Source organism: Cylas formicarius, unplaced genomic scaffold, assembly GCF_029955315.1.
Source record: "Cylas formicarius isolate icCylForm1 unplaced genomic scaffold, icCylForm1.1 PGA_scaffold_6__28_contigs__length_40554024, whole genome shotgun sequence".
Taxonomy (NCBI): Eukaryota; Metazoa; Arthropoda; class Insecta; order Coleoptera; family Brentidae; genus Cylas; species Cylas formicarius.
In genome coordinates this window covers 34,298,758-34,311,447 of record NW_026844347.1, presented here as the reverse complement: position 1 = coordinate 34,311,447, position 12,690 = coordinate 34,298,758, and the positions used below count along the sequence as shown (strand labels likewise).

General features: G+C 33.8%; 1 protein-coding gene across 7 annotated transcripts in view; it reads right to left on the bottom strand.

The window, feature by feature from the left end:
* The window catches only part of LOC132703769 (ecdysone receptor), a 277,047-nt gene that overhangs the window by 119,223 nt on the left and 145,134 nt on the right, over positions 1 to 12,690 (bottom strand). The gene's annotated exons all lie outside the window — the stretch shown is intronic.

Genomic DNA, 12,690 nt, shown 5'->3' with positions numbered 1-12,690 from the left:
CTTTCTTATATCTATGAACAGACCTCATCAAAGTAAATGGCAAGATAATTAATAACTTGCACTATGCGGATGACACTTGCGGAAAATATGCATGATTTACAAAAACTGCTAAATGAGATCGTCACTGCCAGTCGACATTTTGGTTTGACGCTCAACACAAAGAAGACCAAGTGCGTGATCATAACAAAAAACAACGACCTACAAGAACACCTTTATGTAGACGGAAAACAATTACCTGTATCGTCAACTACTGTTCCGAAATCAAGATCCGCATAGAGAACGCACGTGTAGCGTTTGTCGAAATGAAAAAGATGCTCTGCAGCCGCGACCTGAGCCTAGATCGATCTTAGAGTACCATGGCGTAGAAACTCGGACTCTTAACAGAGTGTACGAAAGAAAAATAGAGGTATTTGAGTGGTGAACCTATAGAAGAATGCACAGAATATCGTGGATGGAGCATACAACCAACGCGGAAGTGCTTATCAGGATGAACAAAGAGTTAGAGGTGTTGAAAGAAGTGAAAAGGAGAAAGATGGTCTATATGGGCCCCATAATGCGGGGTCCGAAGTATGAGCTGCTTCACTTGATAATCCAGGGAAATGTTGTGGGCGGAAGATCAATTGGAAGAAGAAGAATATCATGGCTGCGGAATCTGCGAGAATGGTTTCACATGTCTTCTGCAGATATTTTCCGAGCAGCGGTCTCCATGGTCAGGATTGCCATGATGTTAGCAAACCTCCGGAATAGAGAAGAGCATGAAGAAGAAGGTCACGTTTGGTTGGTTGCGGCGGGAAAGAGAAAATAAAATTACATTTTTGGAAATTTGTTGGGCCACCTAATGGGCAATCATAGGACGAAAAAGAATGTCATGGCTGAGGAACTTGAGCGAGTGGACTGGCATACGTGACATTTAGACACCGATCCATGCGGCCAGAGAAAGACAAGCTATGGAAAAGCAGAGAAAGAAGCAGAAGAATAGATTTGGCTGAATAGAAAAGAATCTTGCTCTCGGGTTTGGCTACAGTTTGCTACTTGCACATGGGTAGACCACAGTTAGTAGGAGTAATCGTTGGTAGATACACACACTTCCTGCTTTTGTTAACCCAGAATTTTGAGCAAAATCACAAAACATACTGATGTACATGACGTTCCATGTGAATTTCGAGTTGACTTGGCATTTGCATAAAGAATTCAAAAAGCTGCACTATGGCTTATTCGTTTTCTTTGGTTTCGTTTTCATTTTATAATTATTTTTCTTTTTTTTTTTGTTTGTGCTATGTTTTGTTTTTTTTTCTTATAATGGCAATCATTGCAATTTATGGTTTATTTTTTGGCACTTAGTTATTAATTTATTTTTTCCCTATTTTCGTCGAGCTTATCTGTTGCTAATTTCGTGGTTGATACCAAAGCGGAGGACGGCAAGCATAAGGAAGACATAGCAGATGATACAGATTATGAAATGTGCCTCCTTACTCATACGATCAATATGGGCAACACCATATTTCATTTCAATGGTCATATAACAAATTTGAAAAAGAATTCAGAACTTGTAATTATACATTTTATACAAATTATACAGTTTATTATTCTATGTATAATTATTATATGGTGCAAGTTAGCTAAATTTGGTGATTATAATTAAAAATCGTCGTCATCTGGTAGTCCAAGGATTTTGGATTCCTATTCGGACGATAAAGATTGCAGTCAACATAACCTCTTTCGCCGAGTTAAAAATAGATTTCGCAAGGGGAAATTGCTATTGGTCAGCGTGTAAATTTGCCCGCTTCGGGGCGTACATGCACAGTAAATTGCAAATAAACACCACGATAATTGTTCGGAATTCTTTCCTTTTCAGTCGACAGGTTGTTTTTTTTGTTCAACTCGTTTACGATAAAGTTATTGCCGGTTCTAAAAGTGAACGTAAACGCCAGAAATAAAAATTACACAACCAAGAGGACATTGCCGAATAGCCTCAAGAGCTGATGCTATTCCACGAGTTCATATAAGGCTTTAAAGTAAATATTTTTCGTAAATTCAATTAGCCTTAAAAACTAGCTCCAAGAAAAATTACCAAAAACTTCTGTAGGAATAATCTTATTCAATTATTAGGGAATTTACAAATAATTCGTGGAAATTCTGGCGAAAGAAAAAGAAAAGAAAAGAAAAAATAAAAAAATTAATTACATCAAATTAATGGAAATGAATTAGCAGATAGAAGAAATATAGGAAAATTATCGTTAGTTCTTGGAAAAAAAGCAATCGAGTGCATTATTTTTTCCTAAAAAAACAGCACTTATGTCCATGAGGTTTTTAGAGGATTTTGGTGATTTGATTTTTCACACAAAAGTTAAAAGTTATCGAAACTAATTTGGGAATCTCTACTCTCCCTTTAAAGATAGCAACGTTTCGTCAAAAATTAATTATAATGTCTATTCGCCCAAGAAATCAATACATAATCTATAATTTTTTGAACATTTTCGTCATATTTTTTTAAATGGAACACACATATTATATGTGTTTAATAGAACATCTTCCGTTTTCCGTTTTTTGCTATCGGTAAAAGTACCTTTTTTGTTGAAATCCCATTATGTATATGTTAACAAACCTGGAGGATGATGGAACGGTCCAGACCTTTCTTTTATGAAGGCATCCTTTAGGAGTTTTGAATAATGTTCATATTTGTCGTAAGCTACCCGAATGACCATATGTAGTCGTGGCCATTAGAAGTAAGGAAGAAGAAGAAGAAATTAAAAAATCTTTGAAATATTCTAAACACTCTAATTGTATGATGTCGTGCATGTAGTAACATTTCCGGATTGTCTCTTAACTGATTAATTGCCTCTAAGATCCTTTGCCGAAGTTCCACGACATTATTCCAAGTTCTGTGCACGTGATTTTTTGTGTCCTCAAAAGAAAAAAAGCCAATTAAAGCTAAGTCGGGGCTGTTGGCTGGCCAATCTATAGTTCCGCCGTTCCCTATCCAACCTCTGCCATAATTTTTAACTTACACGACGTTGTGAGGAGGGGCTGCCATATAATCAGCGCTGATATATTTAGAGATAAATCTTCTATACATTATTCTATTTCAGGCTCTTAAGAGTTGCAAATAATGATCTCCAGTTAACATTTGATCTATAAATATCGGACCCAAAATATGCCCACCTATGACACCACATCATACATTAATTGATTGGTACTCCCAGGTTTTTATTTCGTGTACTTGTCTCTTTGCCTACCTTGGAAATATCTGTTTTGACCTGTTTGAGCTCGGCGATCTGGATAAAGTCTAACATACTGACGACGAGCTGCGGTTGGACTTTTATTATTCAGAAAGTATACTTAAAGCACATCACTTGTTTCACGGATGCTAAATTCGCGAAAAACCATTTTAACAATAACGACTTTGACAATAATTCAACCATCAACTTTATTTACTAATATGTTAAACATAAACATATTTTTATTTGAAATTTGAAATTATATAAAAATTTCCTATTTTTGCCGATTTGTCAAAAACGATAGAGTGCGTTACATCATTGTAATCGTAATAAGATATTCTATTAAACCCATATATATATATATATATATATATATATATATATATATATATATATATATATATATATATATATATATATATATATATATATATATATATATATATATATATATATATATATATATATATATATATATATATATATATATATATATATATATATATAGAGCTCGCATTTCATAAATATGTAGGGAACCCGCGGAAGCCTATAAATCTGCTGGGAGAAAAAATGGCGGAAACGGAAGCGCCAACCTTCACTCTCGGAATAACAGGAAGCGCACCGGCGGATACCGTTGTAGCCCGCTTCTTTGGCCTGCGGACTCTTTAAATGCAGTTCTGTAATCTTTGAGCTAGATAAAATAAGCACCATCGGAAAATTTTTCTACGTTATAGGTTAAATCGAAACTAAACGGTAGTCGCTAATCGTTTTGAATTTTTGCACGGGCTTCAATTAACGTAATTAATTAATATTAATGAAAAAATATTAATTAAGATAATTACAATAATTGGGTCAATGAGAGGACCTTGTGACTGATTGCTATGCTGGCGAGCTTTCCATTTTACTTTTATTCTTCTCCGATTTAATCCCTCATTTCTTTCGAGGATTTTTTTTATTCTGGACACTGTCGTCAGCGATTATCGATAGTAATGTTGGTCGTAGTTTGCAGCAAAACTAGATCACTTTTTCAACCTTGACACAATGGAAAGTCGTCCGATCAAAATATAATACCTTTTAGATGATTACCTTGATGTATATCGATGCTCATTGTTACATTTTAGATCGACGAATTGGGTGTTATCGATATAAAAATATATATACAAAGTATTCTTGCTTACATAGGGCGTTATTTAATATATTTCACAGCGTGATTTCTCAGGTATTTTTTATTTGAAAAATTTGTTTTATGACAGTTTAAAAGTAAACCTAGGGATCTAAGTTTTATTTTTATTATTTCTGCATTATTTGATACGGATTTCTGAATGAAAATTGGTACCCAAGAGTTTTTTTACCTGAGCAACTTCAGTTTGTTAATTTATCTCTTACGTGTAGAGAGCCTATATGTCATTTCTCACTATAAGTATCTATCGTAGGACCCTGTAGGATATTGTTGGTAAAAAAGTAAATTTATCAATTATATTTACGTAAAAAAAGACGTCTTAAAACTCGCTAAAAGCAAACGCTTTCAAAGTATTGTGATTTGAAGTAATCGACATAGTCAAAGTAATCAAAGTTTTTGTAGACATGGTTCAAATTATTAGTATATTTTAAAGACGAATGTGGCGTGTGTCTTGCAATTTTAATTAAAAAAAATAAATAAATAAATGTAAAGCACTACATATCGAAAATAATAAGTTAGACAAGATTTCAAACCAAAATTTGCAATACAAAATTATTTTGAATTAATCAACAAAATTAAAGATATTAAAATTCCTTCTAACGCAACACTATTGTCCTTTGATGTACAAAACTTATTTCCCAGTATTCCACCTACGGATGTGCTGGATTTAGTAGATTTCACCCTCACCCGGAAACAGGTTAACCCATTGGTGAAACAAAATTTATTAATAGTCTCTTTAGATCAAAATTATTTTGAATTTAATGGACAGATTTACATCTCTAAGGAAGGTTTGATTATGGGAAACTCACTTAGTCCATTGTTAGCCGTGAACATCCTTTAAGTAAAAGTTTTCTATGATGGTATAGATACGTGGATGATATCTTTGCTTGCTTTGTTGGAAAAAACAGACAATTGAATTATTTTTTAAAATAACATTAACTCGTTACATAATCATATAAAATTCTCTATCGAGATTGAACAGGATAACTCTATTAAGTTTTTAGACTGAACTATAACGAAAACGCAAACCAATTAGATTTTTCCATTTACCATAAACCTTCACACACGGCCACAGTCATACATAACAGCTCAAATCAACCTTACACATACAACATCGCTTCATTTCACTTTGTTATACACAGACTCCTTAATACGCCACTCTCTAGAGAAAATTACATCAAATATCATTAAACAAATTGCACTTAACAACGGCTACAATCCGTCCATTATGGACAGCTATATTTATCTATATTTATCCGAAACCTAATACAGAACACGAACAATTTAAAATAAATACATACATAGGAGCACCCAGTGAAAAAGTTTCAAAACATTTTTCAAAAATTTTCCTATTGGGTTGTTAGTTCTGAAAGCTATTTTCAAGCTTTCAGTACTAACAATACAATAGGAAATTTTTTAAAAAACAAAACGAAAAGTCCAAAATCTCAAAAATCAGGTGTCTACAAGTTGAAATGCGGATCTTGTGTTAAAATTTATATTGGACAAATAAATCATAAAAGAGCGTTTAAAAACAATAGTCTAGATTCTAATTATGGTACAGACTTAAACACAGAAAAACACACATAAAAAGTAGAAAATTAAATTTATTGGAAGCTATGAAGATTAACAAAATGAGACATTTAAATGTATTGCTTAACGATCAATTAGATTTAAATACCTCTCCTTTACTGAACTTAAATTCACACATTAATTAAGGTTTTATAGTCATTTTTCGGTACCTATATATAGTAGCAGGTAGTTTGTAAATATTACATTCGATAAAGACACGGCGTTGTCGAAACAATTGTCATGTGAAAATATATAATTTCGTGAAAATCTTAACTTTTAGTACTTATTTATTTTAATAAATGGATTTTCATCAAGTAAAAGCCACCTCAGTACAATAATACGAGCCTCAAAAGTGTTTTTAAAGTGTCATCAGCTGTCCATATTCTTTGTTCTAATTTCAATCATATATTCGACACACTTCCTCCATTTTTCACAATCGATTGTCTATTTTCTTTTGCAAGAGTGTTTCCACGTCCCTCGTTTCAACTTACGTTCAACCAATCCTACGAGGTTTAAGTCAGAGTGATATGGCGGAAGCCGAAGTACTTTATATTTCGTCGAGAACTTTCGTATAGAGGACAATCTTTCAGAAATTGCTTATTATTTAAACTAATGACGTCCTATTTGCCTCAAGAAGACGTGGGTATTTCTTTTCCATTGACCACGACTAGAACAGCATTACATTTTTTTTTGGGATTTTTGGTAACGAAAATTTATTACCCCAATTTCTTGTTACCCTTACCCATAGGGCGTCGAAGCACTTAGGCCACTTAGGCACCATTTTACCCCCCGGCCGCTCTAGAGGGCGTCTAGAATGCCGCCCCTCCTATAGAAGGTCAGCAACTCCTTCAGCCCAATACTGTGCACTGAGTCCGGATCGATCAGGGCCGTTCCGAAGACTCCCATAGGTGGAACGAAGTAATCATTTTTGATTTAGGACATTATTTTCCCCAAGGTAGGTAAGTATCTTTTTTTTTAAGTTCAACGAGTGTTTTAATATTCCGATTCTTCTCTCGCTGATCTGATGAAGCCGCATTTATCCTCCAGTCATATTTGAACTTATTTTAACTATTTTTGCAACTTCGACTGTTGACTCTTGGTGAGGAAGAGCCTTTGAACACTTTTTTAAAAAGTGCAACAAATTCAGAAGTATTTGCCAACTTTGCCAACAACTGGCAGGAAGTGACTATAATTCTAATTTTAACACTAAGGCACAATAGTTTTACAGTTCAATAATGATTTATAACTCTCTGGCATTAAGAAATAGAGCGTTCCAAATTTTGATTTCGTATTGAAAACGTTGAAATTTGCATAGTTCCCGTTTTTATATTCAATGTTTATGACAACATTTTCACGGCCGGTCCGGGCAAACGCAGTTCGTTATTAACTCTGGCGTAAATTGGCGCAACAAGAGGACGTAAATAAAAGGGTTCCAGCAGCGAATTTATTTGGAATTCGTTCAAAGAGAAGTTAGGTCGTTAGCGACATTTTAGAGCTTTTTTTATGGGACGTATATTTCGAAGTGACACATTATTGGGGTAAACAGGTCCCGCGGATGTTTTCGCACGCCGTGATGTACGTTGTTTACCTTGAACGTCCAAAAAAAAAATGTATTTTTAAAAATCTGCATCGAAAGCGCTCAAAAGTGCCCGAGCGCGTTTTTTTCCTTTTAACCGATACAATCAATGTATTCGGTTTCAAAGAAGATAGCGCCTGTGGGCGCCAGTGGACACCAGGTTCTCGAGGTGGCACAGTATTTTGGCAATATATGGATAAATAACAAGATTGCTTTCGAAAAATGGTCGGTGACCGGGGCAAGTTCGTAGCGCGTAGCGCGAAGCAGCTTTTTATTACAAAAAGAAGTCTCTTCGCGTTTCCTTGACCTAGAGGGACGCATTGCTTTTCTATCGTGCTCCTGCGGACCACTATGGAACTTTCGCAAAATCGATGTCATTTTATTGTGAATACACCGTGTATAAAGTGTCCTTCACATCTCTTCGATCTTCAAAGTTATCGCAAACTTTGTACGTTGTCGAATGATATTTTTTCAAATATCTCGCACGCCCTGTATAATTGACAAAACCTGAAACTCTCTCTCGACGCAGTTTAAGATACCGTTCAAATCAAATTCTTTCTTCTATTCTTTCATTTATCGCCAATAATTTACCCACAAAAACGGAAATTTTAAGAAACTTTTAGATATTCTGCCAATAATCGACACCTTGTATAAAATTCAAACAATGTTCGAAATAGGGGTGATAGCCCTGGATCTGTATGATTTTTTTCAATAGAGCAGTACGCCGTAATAATCAATGACGTCATCGCTTCTCGATCGAAGGAAATTGTGATTTTCATTTGGATTTTTTCAAATATCTCGAACAGCGTATGTGATGACGAAAACCGTAAATACAAAAATTGTAGCTGTCGATGTGGCTTATTACACTGTTTAAACTAATTGGCCATATTTTTCACAACTTTTGATTTACGGCTGATAATTTAATAGCGAAAAGAACGATTTTCATGGTCTTTTTGTCCATAATTGAAAAACCCTGTAAGCAATCGAAAAAATGTCTGAAATAAAAGTCATGGCCCCCGATGTCCCGCATTTCCTGCTTCTACAATTTTTCTGATCGGTTGAATAGTTTTTGAGAAAAATCACGTTTTCTGGAAGCCAAAATATTCAAAGAAAATTTTTCAAAATTTTTAAAAAAATATTTGGTGATACTTGATTACGCTCAAATTGTACTGTTTAGATGTGGGTATGTACTTTTACTTCCTTGGCAAATTTAAAATCGATAGGTACATATTTGGGTCACTTATGACGTTTTTGAATATAGCACGTAATATCCCGATCACCCTGTAGAGTATGTGAAAACTTTAAATACAAAAGTTTTAGCTGTCCATACGGGCTATAAAAAAAGTGTCAACAGAATCACAGCCTTCTTGTTATGGTAAATTATCATTACAATTTTCAGTTTTTTGCAAATTACCGACGCACCCTGTACATTTTGAAAAAGTCATCAAGAATAAAGGTTTTTAATCCGGATCTTGCGCGTCGTTTGGGTAAAGAATTTTTTCCTGGACTGGACTTTTCGAGATTATTTCTTCTTTTCGCCCTTACTGGATATATAGAATACCTACTAATAATGTCATGCTGCGGCAAATTTTTAAATAATTTTTAAAATGGTAAACTCTTCTGTTGCACGTGGTTGCAGTAATGTCTATATTATTGGCAAAAGAAAGTTGTTTTTTTTTTGTTTTATAAAGTCATTGTATAAATAAAATATATAAATGTAAGCGTCTGCATATAATAACAAAAATAAGAAATTTTGGTATACATTTACATCTTTTGTTTTAAATAGCAATAGTAAAATAGTATATTATATACACTTTAGTCACGGGTTTGTTTCGAACAGACCTGAGCGTTTAATTAATTTTGCTTTCCAAACATGATGTTGCAATTCCTTAGTTCCAGCGAGTTCACTGTTAAAACAAATCAAACAAAAATTTTGCTAAGCAGTTCTAGCACTGGACTGGTTCGGAAACTTCGTTTTGCAGATGTTGCTACATACCGCGTGTGATTTTATTTTTGAATTTTTCATTTCTTCTTAAAGGGCTCTGAGTTAATGGCTCTACAATGTTCTTCTTTAGTCTTCTGGTAATTGGTCCTGTAGGTTCGGGACTCGCAATCCTTCTTTTCCCTGTCTCTGGATCTATTATGGGACTCAATTTCTTTTGATTTGTATTGCCTATCTCTTCGCCGTCTGAAACAATTTGCTCAAAATCGGAGTTTTCGTTGTCGCAGATTTCGTCTTGAAGCAAGGGAGTCGGTGGTGCACTGCTAGTTTTTCTTATCTCAATCTGACTATGACTATCTTCTGGCGCCGTTTCTAGCTGATCCACCGTATAAGCTTCACAGTTTACATACAATTTATCTCTGGTAATATATACTCTTTGGCTTCGTGATTGGGCAATTTTTTTGTGTTTTACTAGAATCTTTCTTATTTCGCGCTCTTCTTTTCTCAAATCCTCCGATATACTAATATTAGTGCCTTTCAATTTGTTTCTATTTTTCAAAACTCGTTGCTTTACCAAAAGTGAGACAAACTGGACTATTATTGGTCTTTTTGCTTGCGTTGGCGACCCTATTTGATAGATGTTATTAATAGTCGCCACTGTCATTGCAGCTTAGTTGGAGCAGTGTGTCAATTTATGTAATAACAAACTCAGATAATGCGACGTTGCCGGTATAATCTAATCCAAAGATTATAATATTATTTCTTTTAAAATTTCTCTATTTCATCAACTTTTTTTTCAAATTTTCTTCATTTGTTTTTAAGTTTAACTCTTTCATGACTTTCTTCTTGAATGGTGGTGGCTTTTAATTCACTAATATCATGTTTTACGAGTGAGACTTCAAACTGAATTTCTTTCTTTACTTCGGTTGTCCGTTTTTCTTTGGCCTCTTGGATGGTTTTTGATATTTTATCAAAGAAGTCACTGCTTATATCGCTCATTAACTTTTTGCCTTTCACTGATAAAAAATGATAAAAACTTTGACGCGGATCCTAAGCCTACGTACGTGTACACTTAAATATAAAACAATTCATGATTTAGAAAACTCAATTAACAATTATTAACAACTAAGAGTAGCCTAATTTTATTTATACTCTTAATTCAGCTAGTTGAGCATAATATAAGATAAAAACAAGGCAATAATTTTAAACGGAAAATTTCGCATCATTCAGGATCCAAAGCACCTGGACATTATAACTCGATTTATTTCAGTCATCCGAGGAGATGTTTGCGCAGAAAATCATATAAATTGCTTGTCATTGAAAACGACATCCGACAAATTACGGTCCCCGATTTGAAAAACAAGGCGGTCTCGTCCTAGTATTTTTTTTTACCAAATTTCTTTACGATTTGAGGTTCGCGACAGGACGCTTCAATTAAAAAATGTTTGGTGCCCAACAAATTTAAATTAGACCGTGATCCGTGAAGAATATTTTATTTTCGTCGAATTAAAATCCGCCACTTCTGATTCCAAAATCGTAAATAACACACACCGACACGTAACTGATAGTATACTGGTTATATTAACCTATAAAAATTTTAAATTCTATATGAACATTTTACTTTATCCTTGGTTTTACTATTTTTTAATTTGAGTAACTACAGTTTCAAAGTAAACTGTGACAACATCGCAATGCCTTGGTTGCATAATTTTCTAAGTAGATAATTAGTTGAGAAGTTGAAAGAGTAAACTACTGGACAACTGGATATTTTGAGAATAATTTTACTACTTGAAAACTATTGTTCATTTTATCATTATTATATTATCATTCAGACAATGCATTTTTTTGCCAATTTCAACTGGATCCTTAAACTTTAAGCATCAAACAAGATTTTTTTACCCTTTAACAGTTTTTCTAGTTTTTTTTTTTTTTAACCATATCTTCATTACAACTCTTTTCAAAAACTCAAGCCACATCCATAGGCCCGAATTTGCTGAATTTCGAAAAATAAATAACCTAAAACCATTACAATTACAATATACAAGTGTCCGAAGTTTGGAACAAACATGTCGTAGCGTTTTAATCAAAATCAACAAACCAGGTTTAAATATTATACCTTGTGGTACGCCTCTGTTAAGTCGGCACCGTATTATAACAAAGTTAATTTTTCATTCATATAATTAAGAACTTATTCTTGCACTATAATTTTAATTTCGGCAATGAATGGCTCATTGAACTCTCGGCATTATTTGCCCATTCTATACCTACGCTGGCAGTACGATAAATGAATTTAGAACACACATACAATATGATCGATGTATGTTAGTATGATTTTTTTATATTTTTCATTTCATTCACAAATACAAAGAATTATTTTACACGTCTCAATTTTATCGAATTGCTGAAACGGAAGATAATTTATACAGTGTCCCACAACGGTAGCAGCATAGAGCAACAGGTGATTAACTATAAACCACAATAAAAAGAAATTTTCAGTCAAAAAGTTTCAAGATCAAAAGTTGCAATATAGATGAGCAGTAAAATTGGAGTCGTATTGTGTATATCGATATGGCATTAAAAAATACTTCGTTTGGTTTCGTTGATCATTCAGACTGCGCTTTTATGGACTCATCCGAATCTCCCACATTAAAGGAATCAGAATTATCCTAATAATAATTAAGAAAACAATTACTAAAAGCTCTTTCTTGTATACATCAATATACAGATCATTAAGAAGTTTCCCTTGTGTAATATTAACATTATGGGTTTTGTTATACATTTAAGTTTCTAAATATATAAATATATATTATAATATATAAATCTGTCAAAGACAAAATTCCATTTAAGACGCCAGGAGTTTACAGCATTCCGTGCATAAAATATCAACTAGGCTCAAAAAACGCGAAGGAGCCTTACGACTAAGACAAATAAACTCATCAGCTGTTGCCGATCACACTCATGAAACCGGGCATAAAATTTTATTTGATAAAACTAAAATTTTTGCATGTAATCAATTCTTCTACCAACGAAAATTTTCGAGAATCTATAGAAATCAATAAGCAACCAAACAATCTTAACCGCGACTCATCCGTCCGAGATGATAATGTTCTTTAACTACGCTCTCCTTAAAACTATATATGAGCAGGTGCAGAGTAGAATGCGAGCCATGTTCAGTTAAGCTCTGAAGAAGCCAACAGGATGATTG